We start from the raw sequence: 19,631 nt of genomic DNA, 5'->3' as shown, positions 1-19,631 counted from the left end.
ACTGGGAGTGGACGTTCTCTCTTTATAGAGGATCTTTGTCCAGCTACTGTTTGAAGTTTGGATGTGCGTAAAACCCTCCATCGTCTGCGTTGTTTTAATATTATATGCCCACGGGGGGAAATGATGGGCCTGGTAATTGTGACATAGCCTATTTAAAACAAGTTGTTGTTTCATTTAGTTTAGAATTAGACTATAATTGTTTGTTCTATTTTTAGGCCTTATCAATAATTAATTTAATCTGGTTTATTAATAATGTTTGGCATGTACCTGCTCAGCCATAATGTAATGTACGGTAGGCCCAGCCCCTATATCAGTGTGAATGCTATTGAAGACATACCAGTAGGCCCAGCCCCTATATCAGTGTGAATGCTATTGAAGACATACCAGTAGGCCTAGCCCCTATATCCGTGTGAATGCTATTGAAGACATACCAGTAGGCCCAGCCCCTATATCAGTGTGAATGCTATTGAAGACATACCAGTAGGCCTAGCCCCTATATCAGTGTGAATGCTATTGAAGACATACCAGTAGGCCTAGCCCCTATATCAGTGTGAATGCTATTGAAGACATACCAGTAGGCCTAGCCCCTATATCAGTGTGAATGCTATTGAAGACATACCAGTAGGCCTAGCCTCTATATCAGTGTGAATGCAATTGAAGACATACCAGTAGGCCTAGCCCCTATATCAGTGTGAATGCTATTGAAGACATACCAGTAGGCCTAGCCCCTATATCAGTGTGAATGCAATTGAAGACATACCAGTAGGCCCAGCCTCTATATCAGTGTGAATGCAATTGAAGACATACCAGTAGGCCTAGCCCCTATATCAGTGTGAATGCTATTGAAGACATACCAGTAGGCCTAGCCCCTATATCAGTGTGAATGCTATTGAAGACATACCAGTAGGCCTAGCCCCTATATCAGTGTGAATGCTATTGAAGACATACCAGTAGGCCTAGCCCCTATATCAGTGTGAATGCTATTGAAGACATACCAGTAGGCCTAGCCCCTATATCAGTGTGAATGCTATTGAAGACATACCAGTAGGCCTAGCCCCTATATCAGTGTGAATGCTATTGAAGACATACCAGTAGGCCCAGCCCCTATATCAGTGTGAATGCTTTTGAAGACATACCAGTAGGCCTAGCCCCTATATCAGTGTGAATGCAATTGAAGACATACCAGTAGGCCTAGCCTCTATATCAGTGTGAATGCTATTGAAGACATACCAGTAGGCCCAGCCTCTATATCAGTGTGAATGCTTTTGAAGACATACCAGTAGGCCCAGCCCCTATATCAGTGTGAATGTTATTGAAGACATACCAGTAGGCCTAGCCCCTATATCAGTGTGAATGCAATTGAAGACATACCAGTAGGCCTAGCCCCTATATCAGTGTGAATGCAATTGAAGACATACCAGTAGGCCCAGCCTCTATATCAGTGTGAATGCTTTTGAAGACATACCAGTAGGCCCAGCCCCTATATCAGTGTGAATGCTATTGAAGACATACCAGTAGGCCCAGCCCCTATATCAGTGGGAATGCTATTGAAGACATACCAGTAGGCCCAGCTCCTATATCAGTGTGAATGCTATTGAAGACATACCAGTAGGCCCAGCTCCTATATCAGTGTGAATGCTATTGAAGACATACCAGTAGGCCCAGCCTCTATATCAGTGTGAATGCTATTGAAGACATACCAGTAGGCCCAGCCCCTATATCAGTGTGAATGCTATTGAAGACATACCAGTAGGCCCAGCTCCTATATCAGTGTGAATGCTATTGAAGACATACCAGTAGGCCCAGCCCCTATATCAGTGTGAATGCTATTGAAGACATACCAGTAGGCCTAGCCCCTATATCAGTGGGAATGCTATTGAAGACATACCAGCAGGCCCAGCCCCTATATCAGTGTGAATGCTATTGAAGACATACCAGTAGGCCCAGCCCCTATATCAGTGTGAATGCTATTGAAGACATACCAGTAGGCCTAGCCCCTATATCAGTGGGAATGCTATTGAAGACATACCAGCAGGCCCAGCCCCTATATCAGTGTGAATGCTATTGAAGACATACCAGTAGGCCCAGCCCCTATATCAGTGTGAATGCTATTGAAGACATACCAGCAGGCCCAGCCCCTATATCAGTGTGAATGCTATTGAAGACATACCAGCAGGCCCAGCCCCTATATCAGTGTGAATGCTATTGAAGACATACCAGCAGGCCCAGCCCCTATATCAGTGTGAATGCTATTGAAGACATACCAGTAGGCCCAGCCCCTATATCAGTGTGAATGCTATTAAAGACATACCAACAGGCCCAGCCCCTATATCAGTGTGAATGCTATTGAAGACATACCAGCAGGCCCAGCCCCTATATCAGTGTGAATGCTATTGAAGACATACCAGTAGGCCCAGCCCCTATATCAGTGTGAATGCTATTGAAGACATACCAGTAGGCCTAGCCCCTATATCGGTGTGGATGCTATTGAAGACAGGCCTAGCCCCTATATCGGTGTGGATGCTATTGAAGACAGGCCTAGCCCCTATATCGGTGTGGATGCTATTGAAGACAGGCCTAGCCCCTATATCGGTGTGGATGCTATTGAAGACATACCAGTAGGCCCAGCCCCTATATCAGTGTGAATGCTATTGAAGACATACCAGTAGGCCTAGCCCCTATATCAGTGTGAATGCTATTGAAGACATACCAGTAGGCCTAGCCCCTATATCAGTGTGAATGCTATTGAAGACATACCAGTAGGCCTAGCCCCTATATCAGTGGGAATGCAATTGAAGACATACAATTACATAGAACAATGTGGACTGCAAATGGGTTCAAGTTAACGTATTTAGCACAGATACGTCAACATTTTGTTATTTTGTTTTTGGAAGCCATTGAACAAACTATAACGGGCTAACATTGGAATTGAAGTTGATTCCAAGGTAATACATAAAATACCGTAAATACACAATTTATAGCAACCACATATTTCGCCACGGAGCAAGTTCTGATTGGCCAGTGAGGGCCCAATCCTCGACACAACTTGTTGATTCATTAAATAACCAGCCCTCTCGCGCCGACGCCAGCAGATGCACCGTTAACGGTGATAGTGAAAATAGCTAAAATAGTGCAGACACACCCCTGAACCTATATCACCACTACACTGCAGACATACCCCTGAACCTATATCACCACTACACTGTAGACACACCCCTGAACCTATATCACTACTACACTGTAGACACACCCCTGAACCTATATCACTACTACACTGTAGACACACCCCTGAACCTATATCACCACTACACTGCAGACACACCCCTGAACCTATATCACCACTGCACTGCAGACACACCCCTGAATCTATAGCACTACTGCACTGCAGACACACCCCTGAACCTATAGCACTACTACACTGCAGACACACCCCTGAACCTATATCACCACTGCACTGCAGGCACACCCCTGAACCTATATCACCACTGCACTGCAGGCACACCCCTGAACCTATATCACCACTACACTGCAGACACACCCCTGAACCTATAGCAATACTGCACTGCAGACACACCCCTAAACCTATAGCACTACTGCACTGCAGACACACCCCTGAACCTATATCACCACTGCATTGTGCCTAGAATTATCACTGTGTTAGGTTAGTTAAACTAGAGGCCTAAAACTACGTCCAACAGATGTTTAATCCAGTGAGATTAAGTGAACACAACAACAAACAATTTCCTGTCCATAATATCCTGTTCATAATGTCCTGTCCATAATACCTGGCCATAATGTCCAGAGAGATAGACAGAGATATAGACAGACATAGATAACAGAGAGATACAGGCAGACAGAGAGATAGACAGAGAGATAGACAGACAGAGATATAGACAGACAGAGATAACAGAGAGATACAGGCAGACAGAGAGATAGACAGACAGAGATATAGACATACAGAGATAACAGAGAGATACAGGCAGACAGAGAGATATAGACATACAGAGATAACAGAGAGATACAGGCAGACAGAGAGATAGACAGACAGAGATAACAGAGAGATACAGGAAGACAGAGAGATATAGACAGACAGAGAGATAGACAGAGATATAGACAGACAGAGATAACAGAGAGATACAGGCAGACAGAGAGATAGACAGAGATATAGACAGACAGAGATAACAGAGAGATACAGGCAGACAGAGAGATATAGACATACAGAGATAACAGAGAGATACAGGCAGACAGAGAGATAGACAGACAGAGATAACAGAGAGATACAGGCAGACAGAGAAAAATAGACAGACAGAGATAACAGAGAGATACAGGCAGACAGAGAGATATACAGAGATATAGACAGACAGAGATAACAGAGAGATACAGGCAGACAGAGAGAAATAGACAGACAGAGATATAGACAGAGATATAGACAGACAGAGATAACAGAGAGATACAGGCAGACAGAGAGATAGACAGACAGAGATAACAGAGAGATACAGGCAGACAGAGAGAAATAGACAGACAGAGAGATAGACAGAGATATAGACAGACAGAGATAACAGAGAGATACAGGCAGACAGAGAGAAATAGACAGACAGAGAGATAGACAGAGATATAGACAGACAGAGATAACAGAGAGATACAGGCAGACAGAGAGAAATAGACAGACAGAGAGATAGACAGACAGAGATAACAGAGAGATACAGGCAGACATAGAGATATAGACAGACAGAGAGATAGACAGAGATATAGACAGACAGAGATAACAGAGAGATACAGGCAGACAGAGAGATATAGACAGACAGAGATAACAGAGAGATACAGGCAGACAGAGAGATATAGACAGACAGAGATAACAGAGAGATACAGGCAGACAGAGAGAAATAGACAGACAGAGAGATAGACAGAGATATAGACAGACAGAGATAACAGAGAGATACAGGCAGACAGAGAGAAATAGACAGACAGAGAGATAGACAGATATATAGACAGACAGAGATAACAGAGAGATACAGGCAGACAGAGAGATAGACAGAGATATAGACAGACAGAGATAACAGAGAGATACAGGCAGACAGAGAGATATAGACAGACATATGTTTTCCATGCCACTTCTGGTCAAGCCACTCTGTCTCTTCTCTCACCACTTCCCATCTCTGTGTCTCTCACTTCTGGTCAAACCACTTAATAGTTTTTTCTTCATTTAACTAGAGTGCTTGTTTAATCTACACAGTAACATCAACAACCCTTTCGTATTCTCACTGGTACTCTCACTCAGACAAAACAACAATAGACTACATGATGAAATTACATCATAGATGGATTACTGCCTCCCTCTGTCTGACAGGGAACGTACATTCTTAACTTCCACCCACATTCAACCACAACGACTCACCATGGTTGGCTGTTTGGCGTTGGCATCGACCAATCAGCTACGAGATGAGACCTGAGGAACAGGAGCAGGAGTGTGTGTAATTTGTCCTGAGGGGAGGGCCACGCCTCTCGCCCTCTTTGGCACCAGGAAGTCTGCTTGTTCCTTGGACAGAGAGAGAGAGACAGAGACAGAGAGAGACAGAGACAGAGAGACAAAGAGAGAGAGAGACAGAGACAGAGAGAGACAGAGAGACAGAGACAGAGAGAGACAGAGAGAGAGAGAGAGAGAGACAGAGAGAGACAGAGAGAGAGACAGAGAGACAAAGAGAGACAGAGAGACAGAGAGACAAAGAGAGAGAGACAGAGACAGAGAGAGACAGAGACACAGAGAGAGAGAGAGACAGAGAGAGAGACAGAGAGAGAGAGAGAGAGAGAGACAGAGACAGAGAAAGATGAAGGTAGGTTGTATAGTTTGTGATGAAGGTTAGGCTACCTCATTACAATTGTTGCTTCTGTGTCATGAAACTGAATGTACAGTCAGTCTGTTAGTATGTGTGTGTGTATACAGTCAGTGTGTTAGTATGTGTGTGTGTATACAGTCAGTGTGTGTTAGTATTTGTGTGTGTATACAGTCAGTGTGTTAGTATGTGTGTGTGTATACAGTCAGTGTGTTAGTATGTGTGTGTGTATACAGTCAGTGTGTGTTAGTATGTGTGTGTGTATACAGTCAGTGTGTTAGTATGTGTGTGTGTATACAGTCAGTGTGTTAGTATTTGTGTGTGTATACAGTCAGTGTGTTAGTATGTGTGTGTGTATACAGTCAGTGTGTGTTAGTATTTGTGTGTGTATACAGTCAGTGTGTTAGTATGTGTATATGTGTATATGTGTGTCAGTAATGACAGTTGGCTTAATTCACAAAATGTTTTTGTCCCAATGAGTCACAACATTCCACTGTGGGTTCACAGCCTGACTGGCCACACACACACGCACACACACATGTACACACACATACACATGTACAAGTGTTTTACATTTGTGCCAGCTGTTGGCTAGTCAGCCGGTTACAGACTCATTTTCAACCAGTTACATTTAAAAGATTAATTTCGCTAGTCCGTCGAGTCCTCTCCCGCTAGGATGAACGATGTCCATCTTCTAAGTGATCTATTGATAGCACAGGCACCTGTCAGTCACAAAGTGAGCGGTGACAGGGAAACCCAGCAGAGAGGAAGAGACGAAGGGAGAGGTTATACTCTGTCCAAAATAGCCCAATGCGTTTCTATGGGCTATTATTAAGCTAGTCGCCTGCCTTTCCGCCTTTGAGACGACGACTCCCATTGTTTAGGGGGCGGAGACATGAGCATCTCATCATTATAAGATATGCAGATCTTTGGTTGCAGTCGGATTTCTGGAGGAGGGAGAGAGAATGATGCTGGTGAATGTGCACTTCCTGTGTATTGTGGCAACGATGATTCTAAATCCACCATTTAGCCCGAATTATTGTTTTCAGACACATTCTTTTATTTTCTTTCGTGTTTTTGTTTGTCTGGACGCATCGTAGGTATTTACTGTTGATTGACAACGGAACAGCAAGTGTTGACTAGTTTATAGAAAGTGTCAAACCGACTGAATAAAGTCCATCTGCTATATGCCTTTACCATTCATAAAGCAACGTGCTTATACGTCCAGGACAAGTAAACCAAAAGATTTCATAGGTTTCCATTCCAGTGTTGCTAATGTGAGTTACTCTCGTCGTTTTTCGGTTACTGTACCACAGACATGATCATTAGGACCCTCACGGAATCCAGGCATTAAAACGGAATTCAACAATATAAATACATGTATTGACCTTAGTGGGGAATCAACTAAATGTATTAAACATTTATACATTTTTCCAAGTTTATCATAAGACGTGAACAGAATGCGTCAGTCATTTCATATTTCCTGCAACTTTCTGAAGAGGCAACAAGACAAGGCCCCTGTCTGTGTGTGCTGCGGGGGTCTACCACTTTGTTTAGCCGTTAGCGATGATGCTAATGAAAACAGTATTCTGGTAGATGGAAATACTGTGCCAAACACGATCTCAATTAAAATGTTAACTACAAAGTAGCAAGCACGTTGGAGATAATATACGACAATTACTTGAAACAATTGAACATTATGAAACATCGAAGTAACCATGCCTGGTCTTCATAGCAGATTTTGAAAAGGCATTTGAGTACGACTAGAATTTATATATGAATGCCTCGATTACTTTAATTTTGGTGAATCTCTTACACAATGGGTTAAAGTTATGTACAGCAACCCCAGATGTAAAATAATAAATAATGGTTACTTCTCAGAAAGTATTGAGCTTTTAAGAGGAGTAAAACAAGGCTGTCCGTTGTCTCCATATCTATTTATTATGGCCATTGAAATGCTAGCTATTAAAATTAGATCCAACAAGAACATCAAGGGGTTAGAAATCCAGGTGATAAATACAAAAGTGTCAATGTATGCCGGTGACTCTAGTCTGCAGTCTGGATCCCTGCACATTCTCATTGAAGATCTTGATCACTTTTCTAGCCTCTCTGTACTAAAACCTAATTATGACAAGTGAACCATATTATGTATTGGATCGTTAAAAGTCAGTGTTTACACTACCTTGTAGTTTACCAATAAAATGGGCGGATGGTGAAGCAGACATACTTGGTATTCACATCTCAAAAAATATAAATTAACTTACCACAATTAATTTAAATAGAAAGTTAGCAAAAATAGATAAGATTCTGCAACCATGGAAAGGTAAATACTTGTCTATTTATGGAAAAATCACATTGATTAACTATTTTGTCCTATCACAGTTTACTTACTTACTAATGGCACTGGCTACTCCAGATGACTCGTTTTTTAAATCATATGAGCAAAACATATTTAATTTAATTTGTAATGCTAAACCAGACAAAATTAAACGTGCCTATTTATATAATGAATATAAGTTTGTGGGGCTAAAATTATTAAATATTAAAGCTTTAAACCTCTCACTAAAAGCTTCACTCATACACAAGTTATACTTAAACCAAAAATGGTTCTCTAGTAGATTATTAAAAAAGGCTAATCTTTTGTTCAAAACATTGCCTTGTAGCCTTTATACAACTTCTCATTTCCGACTATTTGAAAATGAAATTTTGTTTAAGATATTGCCCTTTCTTTAACAAGCCATACAAAGCTGGTTACAATTTCAGTTTTATCCTCCAGAAAATATATAACAAACATTACAACAAATGTTATGGTTAATATTTATAAAAAATGATTCTTTATGGAATAAAAACTTTTTTTTTATTATATGTATTAATGATATTATGTATAGAAACGGAGGAGTTATGTCACATATGCAGTTATCGAAAATATATGGGAATATCGGCTCAATCCGAATTTACAACCAACTGATTGCAGTACCACAAAAATGAAGGAGGCAAGTGGAAAAGGAAGAAGGTAGGGAACTTGTTTGCCTGCCATATATTAAAGATACAAATTGTCTGAAAGGAACTGGCATAAATAGAGTTTTTCAATTTAAATTATTATATACAATTCTTGCCACCAACAGAATGCTGTATATATGGGGCAAACAACAATCTCAGCTCTGTAGATTTTGTGGCAAAGAGACAGAATCAATAGGTCATGTATTCTGGTATTGTCTCTATGTAGCTTGTTTCTGGTCACAGGTTTAGGAACGGTTAAAAAATCACAACATGCACTTAAAATTAACCTTACAAATAGCAATGTTGGGCGATCTGGAAAGCCATAGTCAGTCAATAAATAATATAATAATACTCGTAGGAAGATTTTTAAGCTGTAAAAAAAACCGAAGACATTTGTCCTCCGAAGGGGGTGTTAATTAAAAATATATATTTATAAAAATATAATGCAAAGTAGCCTATGCTTATGTAACAGTTTAACTTTAGTCCGTCCCTCGCCCTGACCCTGGTGCGAACCAGGGACCCTCTGCACACATCAACAACACTCACCCACGAAGCATCGTTACCCATCGCTCCACAAAAGCCGTGGCCCTTGCAGAGCAAGGGGAACCACTACTTCAAGGTTTCAGAGCAAGTGACGTCACCGACTGAAAGGCTGCTAGCGCGCACCACCGCTACCTAGCTAGCCATTTCACATCGGTTACACTTACCTGGCAGAATAATATCATGGTTATTTTGATCAATCCAGTGGGTATTTGTTTTGCAAACTCTACCGTCACGTGTGCACTACGAAAACACAGCTAAACAACAGCTGCTTGCTAGGCGCAAATTAAAGGGTAACTACACCCGAAAATGTAAATTTCTCCGATTTTTCCCAGACCTCAAAAGTGGTCCCCTGATGTGGTTTAAACATTGTTGTGGACTTAGAACATCCAATTTAGTTGTTTTTCTATGAAAAAAAAGTGTGATTTTGTTTTTTCGAAAAACCTGAAATAAATGTGAAAAACAGAAACCTGGAAAAACAAACCTTTAATTTACTTTTCAAAATAATGCGGTCCTTTTACTTCATTTTTCCGTTTTAATAAAATACATAATTTGAAGAACGAACGTCGTGGCAAACTTACTGCAAATTGAGAAATAATGTGACTGAACTCAATAAAAACAAGAAGAAACTGTATTTTGAAGCCAAGATCAATGATACAAAGAATGATGGAAGAAAAACTTTGGAGTACTTTAAATGAAATTATGGGCAGAAAGACAAATTCAACTTTATCTTTAATCGAATCAGACGGCTTATTCATCACAAAACTGTTTGATGTTGCCAATTATCATTGGCAAAGTGGGCAATTTTAGGCAGGAAATGCCAACAACAAACAGTGAGCCGTCATGCATCAAAAAACGAATAATGAAATAAAAGCATTGTAAGTTAGAATTCTGTAAAGTTACTGTGGGAGAGGTGGAAACATGTATGTTATCGATCAATAATGACAAATCTCCTGGTTATTGACAGCTTAGATGGAAAGCTACTGAGGATCTATAGCCTCTCCTATCTGTCATATCTTTAATCTGAGCCTAGAGGAAAGTCTTTGTCCTCAGGCCTGGAGGGAAGCCAAAGTCAATTCCGCTACCCAAGAGTGGTAAAGCGGCCTTTACTGGTTCTAACAGCAGACCTATCAGCTTGCTGCCAACTCTTAGCAAACTGTTGGAAAAAATGGTGTTTGACCAAATACAATGCTATTTCTCTGTAAACAAATGAACAACAGACTTTCAGCATGTTTATAGAGAAGGGCACTCAACATGTACTGCACTGACACAAATGACTGATGATTGGTTGAAATAAATTAATTATAAGACAATTGCGGAAGCTGTACTGTTACATTTCAGTCCAGCCTTTGATATTATTGACAATAACCTATTGTTGAGAAAATGTATGTGTTATGTCTTTTAATCCTCAGCCATTTCGTGGATTCATAGCTATCTATCTAATAGAACTCAGAGGGTTTTCTTTAATGGAAGCTTCTCTAATGTCAAACATGTAAAGTGTGGTGTACTGCAGGGCAGCTCTCTAGGCCGTGTATGCTGTTCAACCATGTACTCATCAACAACCACAGCTAATGAAGTCACTGAAACACTAAACAAAGAGTTGCAGTCTGTTGAGGAATGGGTGGCCAGTAATAAACTGGTCCTGAGCATCTCTAAAACTAAGAACATTGTATTTGGTACAAATCATTCCATAAATTCTAGACCTCAGCTGAATCTGGTAATGAATGGTGTGGCTGTTGAACAAGTTGAGGAGACTAAATTACTTGGTGTTACCTTGGATTGTAAAGTGTCATGGTCAAAACATATAGATTCAATGGTTGTAAAGATGGGAAGAGGTCTGTCCGTAATAAAGAGATGTTCTGATTTTTTGACAACACACTCCACAAAGCAACAGCTAATGGGGATCCTAGACAATATCCAAAACAACTAACAGTACATTGAGTTTTCAGTAATTCAAATTGTAAAGCCATGTCTTTCTACACAATACTACAACACATTTTTCCAATCTGGGGGGGTAAACTATAAAGTATTAAACAATTTGTCGGTGTATTTCAGATGGAATCAAAGCATTAGAATGTACTAGAATAATCCTTGGACAAAAATGTAGAACCCAGGGGGGGGAGTCTGGCTGGCTACTTTTTCTATTTGTCTGGCTAGTCAATGTACTTGTGGAAAACGCTGCACAAACACCGTTTTATTTGAACGAAGCTGTACTCGGGTTATCATAGTGTTTATGTGTGTGTCTCTATCCTTATCTCGGGTCCTTAGGGTCCTCGCTAGGAAGGGCCCGCTCTCAGAGGACTCGCTGCCGTGACAACGGTGAGGTAAACACCAGCGGGTCACCGAGGGCAGTAGCTATTGGAGAAATTAGGATCCGTTCAAGGTTAAGGAAATAAAGTACGTTATGAGTTTGTTTCTTCTCTGTGGGTTTGACACCAAATTGCCACACTGTCAATCACTCAGTTTGTCTACTACCATGTGTGTGTGTGTCGGTAGATCAGCTTTAATACTGCAGATAGATTGTGGCTTCCATCAATGCAATTGTCTGCATCATTTCCAATCCCCCATATATTTATGGGGTAAATATATACAGTGTATATATAAAATATATTTTAATATGTTTTCCTTTATTATGTTCCCCGAACCCTGCCACCCCTCCCCTAATTGGAGTAAACTAATGAACAACAACTCTTAGGCTTCTACTTCCAGCTTATACATACTGTATATATTTTACGGACAGAGTATGTTTTACAGTAGTTATCTTTTGTTTGTTTTTTAGTCCCATCCTTCAGCTCCACTCAACCCTTCCTCCTACTACCATCACCACTAGTATCATTTCTACCTCTAATATCTCTACTACTACTACCATTACCTCTAATATCTCTACCTACTACCATTACCTCTAATATCTCTACTACTACTACCATTACCTCTAATATCTCTACCTACTACCATTACCTCTAATATCTCTACTACTACCATTACCTATACTATCTCTACTACTACTACCATTACCTATAATATCTCTACTACTACCATTACCTCTAATATATATACTACTACCATTACCTATAATATCTCTACTACTACCATTACCTATAATATCTCTACTACTACTACCATTACCTCTAATATCTCTACCTACTACCATTACCTCTAATATCTCTACTACTACTACCATTACCTATAATATCTCTACTACTAATACCATTACCTCTAATATCTCTACTACTACCATTATCTCTAATATCTCTACTACTACCATTACCTATAATATCTCTACTGCTACTACCATTACCTCTAATATCTCTACTACTACCATTACCTATAATATCTCTACTACTACCATTACCTCTAATATCTCTACTACTACCATTACCTCTAATATCTCTCTACTACTACCATATACCTATAATATCTCTACTACTACTACCATTACCTCTAATATCTCAACTATTACCATTACCTCTAATATCTCAACTATTACCATTACCTTTAATATCTCTACTGCTACTACCATTACCTCTAATATCTATACTACTACCATTACCTCTAATATCTCTACTACTACCATTACCTCTAATAGCTCTACTACTACTACTACCATTACCTCTAATATCTCTACTACTACCATTACCTATAATATCTCTACTACTACCATTACCTCTAATATCTCTACTACTACTACCATTACCTCTAACCTCATACTATACCATTACCTATAATATCTCTACTGCTACTACCATTACCTCTAATATCTCTACCTACTACCATTACCTATAATATCTCTACTACTACCATTACCTCTAATATCTCTACTACTACTACCATTACCTCTAATATCTCTACCTACTACCATTACCTCTAATATCTCTACCTACTACCATTACCTATAATATCTCTACTACTACTACCATTACCTATAATATCTCTACTACTAATACCATTACCTCTAATATCTCTACTATACTAACCATTACTCTAATATCTCTACTACTACTTCCATTACCTCTAATATCTCTACTACTACCATTACCTCTATTCTCTACTCTATACCATTACCTCTAATATCTCTACTAGTCTCATTACCTCTAATATCTCTACTGATACTACCATTACCTATAATCTCTACTACTTCCATTACCTCTAATATATCTACTACTACCATTACCTATAATATCTCTACTGATACTACCATTACCTATAATCTCTACTACTTCCATTACCTCTAATATCTCTATCTACTACCATTACCTCTAATATCTCTACTACTACCATTACCTCTAATATCTCTACTACTACTACCATTACCTCTAATATCTCTACTACTACCATTACCTATAATATCTCTACTACTACTACCATTACCTCTAATATCTCTACCTACTACCATTACCTCTAATATCTCTACTACTACCATTTACTATACTATCTCTACTACTACTACCATTACCTATAATATCTCTACTACTACCATTACCTCTAATATATATACTACTACCATTACCATAATATCTCTACTACTACCATTACCTATATATCTCTACTACTACTACCATTACCTATAATATCTACTACTACTACATATTACCTCTAATATCTCTACCTACTACCATTACCTCTAATAGCTCTACTACTACTACCATTACCTATAATATCTCTACTACTATACCATTACCTCTAATATCTCTACTACTACCATTACCTCTAATATCTCTACTACTACCATTACCTATAATATCTCTACTGCTACTAACCTAATACTCTATATCTCTACTACTACCATTACCTATAATATCTCTACTACTACCATTACCTCTAATATCTCTACTACTACTACCATTACCTCTAATATCTCTACTACTACCATTACCTCTAATAGCTCTACTACTACTACCATTACCTATAATATCTCTACTACTACTACCATTACCTCTAATATCTCAACTATTACCATTACCTCTAATATCTCTACTATTACCATTACCTTTAATATCTCTACTGCTACTATTACCTCTAATAGCTCTACTACTACTACTACTACCATTACCTCTAATATCTCTACTACTACCATTACCTATAATATCTCTACCTACTACCATTACCTCTAATATCTCTACTACTACTACCATTACCTATAATATCTCTACTACTAATACCATTACCTATAATATCTCTACTACTAATACCATTACCTATAATATCTCTACTACTACCATTACCTCTAATATCTCTAATACTACTACCATTACCTCTAATATCTCTACCTACTACCATTACCTATAATATCTCTACTACTTATACCATTACCTCTAATATCTCTACTACTAATACCATTACCTCTAATATCTCTACTACTACTACCATTACCTCTAATATCTCTACTACTACTTCCATTACCTCTAATATCTCTACTACTACCATTACCTCTAATATCTCTACTACTACTACCATTACCTCTAATATCTCTACTACTACTACCATTACCTCTAATATCTCTACTACTACCATGACCTATAATCTCTACTACTTCCATTACCTATAATATCTCTACTACTACCATTACCTCTAATATCTCTACTACTACCATTACCTCTAATATCTCTACTACTACTACCATTACCTCTAATATCTCTACTACTACCATTACCTATAATATCTCTACTGATACTACCATTACCTATAATCTCTACTACTTCCATTACCTCTAATATCTCTACCTACTACCATTACCTCTAATATCTCTACTACTACCATTACCTCTAATATCTCTACTACTACTACCATTACCTCTAATATCTCTACTACTACCATTACCTCTAATCTCTACTACTTCCATTACCTCTAATATCTCTACTACTACTACCATTACCTATAATATCACTACCATTACCTATAATATCTCTACCACTACCACTACCTCTAATCTCTACTACTTCCATTACCTATAATATCTCTACTACTAATACCATTACCACTAGTAACATTTATACCTCTAATAGCTCTACCTACCACCTACTAAAACTACAGCTAACTTAGAACTAATTGTCATCGCCACCATTACATCAGTACTACAACTACATCCCGTCTGGTGTTCAACCTTCCCAAGTTCTCTCACGTCACCCCGCTCCTCCACTCTCTCCACTGGCTTCCAGTTGAAGCTCGCATCCGCTACAAGACCATGGTGCTTGCCTACGGAGCTTGTGAGGGGAACGGCACCTCCGTACCTTCAGGCTCTGATCAGGCCCTACACCCAAACAAGGGCACTGCGTTCATCCACCTCTGGCCTGCTCGCCTCCCTACCTCTGAGGAAGTACAGTTCCCGCTCTGCCCAGTCAAACTGTTCGCTGCTCTGGCACCCCAATGGTGGAACAAACTCCCTCACGACGCCAGGTCAGCGGAGTCAATCACCACCTTCCGGAGACACCTGAAACCCCACCTCTTTAAGGATACCTAGGATAGGATAAAGTAATCCTTCTAACCCCCCCCCCCCCCTTAAAAGAGTTAGATGCACTATTGTAAAGTGGCTGTTCCACTGGATATCATAAGGTGAATGCACCAATTTGTAAGTCGCTCTGGATAAGAGCGTCTGCTAAATGACTTAAATGTACATGCTGTTCCTTAATTCTTCTCAAATCAAATTAAACGTTATTGGTCACATACATTTGTTCAGCAGATGTGGGTGTAGAGAAATGCTTGTGTCACGCCCTGGCCATAGAGAGGCCTTTATTCTCTATCTTGGTTAGGCCAGGGTTTGACTAGGGTGGGCATTCTAGTTTCTTTATTTCTATGTTTTCTATTTCTTTGTGTTTGGCCGGGTGTGGTTCTCAATCAGAGGCAGCTGTCTATCGTTGTCTCTGATTGAGAACCATCCTTAGGTAGCCCTTTTTTCCACCTGTCGTTGTGGGAAGTTTACTTTTGTTTAGGGCACATAGCCTGTAGCTTCACGGCTTGTTTTTGTAGTGTTTATTGTTTTGTTTTGTTTGTTTTTATTAATAAAGGAAAATGTACGCTTACCACGCTGCACCTTGGTCCTCATCCTTCAACAGCCGTGACTGCTTGTGCTTTTAGCTCCGACAGTGCAGCAATATCTAACAGTTTCACAACATATACCCAAAATACATGTAAATCTAAGTAAGGAATGGATTAAGACTATATATATGTCAGAGCAGCATTGGACTAAGATACCGTAGAATAGTATAGAATACAGTATATACATATGAGATGGGGGATGCAAGATACAGAGACATTATTAGAGTGGCTAGTATTTCATTTCCTTAAAGTGGCCAGTGATTCCTAATCTATGTCTGTAGGCAGCAGCCTCTGATGTGCTGGAGATGGCTGTTTAACAGTCAGTGGTGTAGTATAGAATACAATACAGTTTATACATTAATGGTGGATGCATATTAAACACAATTTAGAAGTGACTAAGATACCGTAGAATAGGGTGGAGTGCAGTTTATACATATGAGATGAGTAATGCTAGATACAGAGACATTATTAAAGTGGCAAGTGTTCCATTTCTAAAAGTGACCAGTGATCCCTAATCTCGGGCTATAGGCAGCCAGCTCTGATGTGCTAGTGATGGCTGTTTAGCAGTCTGATGGTCTTGAGATAGAAGCTGTTTTTCAGTCTCTTGGTCCCAGCTTTGATGCACCTGTACTGACCTCGCCGTCTGGATGATAGCGGGGTGAACAGGCAGTGGCTCGGGTGGATGTCCTTGATGATCTTTTTGGCCTTCCTGTGACATCGGGTGCTGTAGGTGTCTCCCCCTGGAGAGCTTTGCGGCTGTGGGCGGTGCAGTTGCTGTACCAGGCGGTGATACAGCCCGACAGGATGCTCTCAATTGTGCATCTGTAAAAGTTTGTGAGGGTTTTAGGTTCCAAAACAAATTTCTTTAGCCTCTTGAGATTGAAGAGGCGCTGTTAGTTTGTCAGTGATGTGTACGCCAAGGAGCTTGAAGCTTTCCACCTTCTCCACTGTGGTCTCATTGATGTGGAATAGTGTTGGTGCTCGCCATCTGTGTAGTTTCCTGAAGTCAACGATCATCTGTCATTGTATGTGTTGTGACGTTTTGAGAATTGAGTGTAGATTCTAGTGTTGCCCTTGTTCAGCTCTGCCACATACTGTTAATCATGGCAGACGTCGCGCTCGTCCCAGTCTTCCTTGTAGGCTGTCTCTCATTGTTTATAATACGCCATACTACTGTGTTCATCTGCCACTTGATTATGTGTTGGGGCGTGCATGGCCACGCAGTCATGAACAGTGTTTTCCATAGTGTATTTCTGTAATTCACCATAGTGAAGGCGTAGGCTCAGGTTTTCTGGGTCTCTATGTTTTTGGTTGGACAGGTTTCTCAATTTCTTAGGTTTTTTATTCTTCATCAAACCATTTGTCATTGTTGTTAATTTTCTTAGGTTTTCTGCTTGAATTTAAATGCTGTATGTTAGCTGACAGGTCAAATATACTATTTTAGGCTTCCTACTGCTAGGTTTACACCTTCACTATTTTTTTATTTTACTAGGCAAGTCAGTTAAGAACAAATTCTTATTTACAATGACGGCCTAGGAACAGTGGGTTAACTGCCTTGTTCAGGGGCAGAATGACATATTTTTATCTTGTCAGCTCAGGGATTCGATTTTGCAACCTTACAGTTACTAGTCCAACACTCTAACCACTAGGCTACCTGCCTCCTCTACACTCTAACCACTAGGCTACCTGCCTCCTCTACACTCTAACTACTAGGCTACCTGCCTTCTCTACACTCTAACCACTAGGCTACCTGCCTCCTCTACACTCTAACCACTAGGCTACCTACCTCCTCTACACTCTAACCACTAGGCTACCTGCCTCCTCTACACTCTAACCACTAGGCTACCTACATCCTCTACACTCTAACCACTAGGCTACCTCCTCCTCTGACACTCTAACCACTAGGCTACCTGCTCCTCTACACTCTAACCACTAGGCTACCTGCCTCCTCTACACTCTAACCACTAGGCTACCTGCCTCCTCTACACTCTAACCACTAGGCTACCTGCCTCCTCTACCTCTAACCACTAGCTACCCACCTCACTACACCTCTACCTCTACCACACTACTGCCTCCTCTACACTCTAACCACTAGGCTACCCGCCTCCTCTACACTCTAACCACTAGGCTACCCGCCTCCTCTACATCTACCACTAGGCTACCTGCCTCCTCTCACACTCTAACCACTAGGCTACCTGCCCCCCAACACTCTAACCACTAGGCTACCTGCCTCCTCTACACCTAACCACTAGGCTACGCCTGACCTCCTCTAGCACTCCTCACACTCTAACCCTAGGCTACCTGCCTCCTCTACCTCTAACCACTAGGCTACCCGCCTCCTACACTCTAACCACTAGGCTACCTGCCTCCTCTACACTCTAACCACTAGTGCTACCTGCCTGCCTCTACACTCTAACCACTAGCTACCTGCCTCCTCTACACTCTAACCACTAGGCTACTGCCTCCTCTACCCTCTAACCACTGCTACCTGCCTCCTCTACACTCTAACCACTAGGCTACCTGCCTCCTCTACACTCTACCAAGGCTACCCCCTCCTCTACACTCTAACCACTAGGCTACCCGCCTCCTCTACACTCTAACCACTAGGCTACCTGCCTCCTCTACACTCTAACCACTAGGCTACCCGCCTCCTCTACACTCTAACCACTAGGCTACCTGCCTCCTCTACACTCTAACCACTAGGCTACCTGCCTCCTCTACACTCTAACCACTAGGCTACCTGCCTCCTCTACACTCTACCACTAGCTCCCCCCTCCTCTACACTCTAACCACTAGGCTACCTGCCTCCTCTACACTCTAACCACTAGGCTACCTGCCTCCTCTACACTCTAACCACGAGCTACCTCCTCTCTCACTCTAACCACTAGACTACCTGCCTCCTCTACACTCTAACCACTAGGCTACCTGCTCCTCTACACTCTAACCACTAGGCTACCTGCCTCCTCTACACTCTAACCACTAGCCTACCTGCCTCCTCTACACTCTAACCACTAGGCTACCTACCTCCTCTACCTCTAACCACTAGGCTACTGCCTCCTCTACAGTCTAACACTAGGCTACCTGCCTCCTCTACACTCTAACCACTAGGCTACCTACCTCCTCTACACTCTAACCACTAGGCTACCTGCCTCCTCTACACTCTAACCACTAGGCTACCTGCCTCCTCTACACTCTAACCACTAGGCTACCTGCCTCCTCTACACTCTA

The sequence above is a fragment of the Salvelinus namaycush genome, chromosome 26 (assembly GCF_016432855.1).
Source record: "Salvelinus namaycush isolate Seneca chromosome 26, SaNama_1.0, whole genome shotgun sequence".
NCBI classification, from domain to species: Eukaryota; Metazoa; Chordata; class Actinopteri; order Salmoniformes; family Salmonidae; genus Salvelinus; species Salvelinus namaycush.
The sequence above is the reverse complement of the archived record's forward strand: the minus strand, read 5'-3'. Positions refer to the sequence as shown.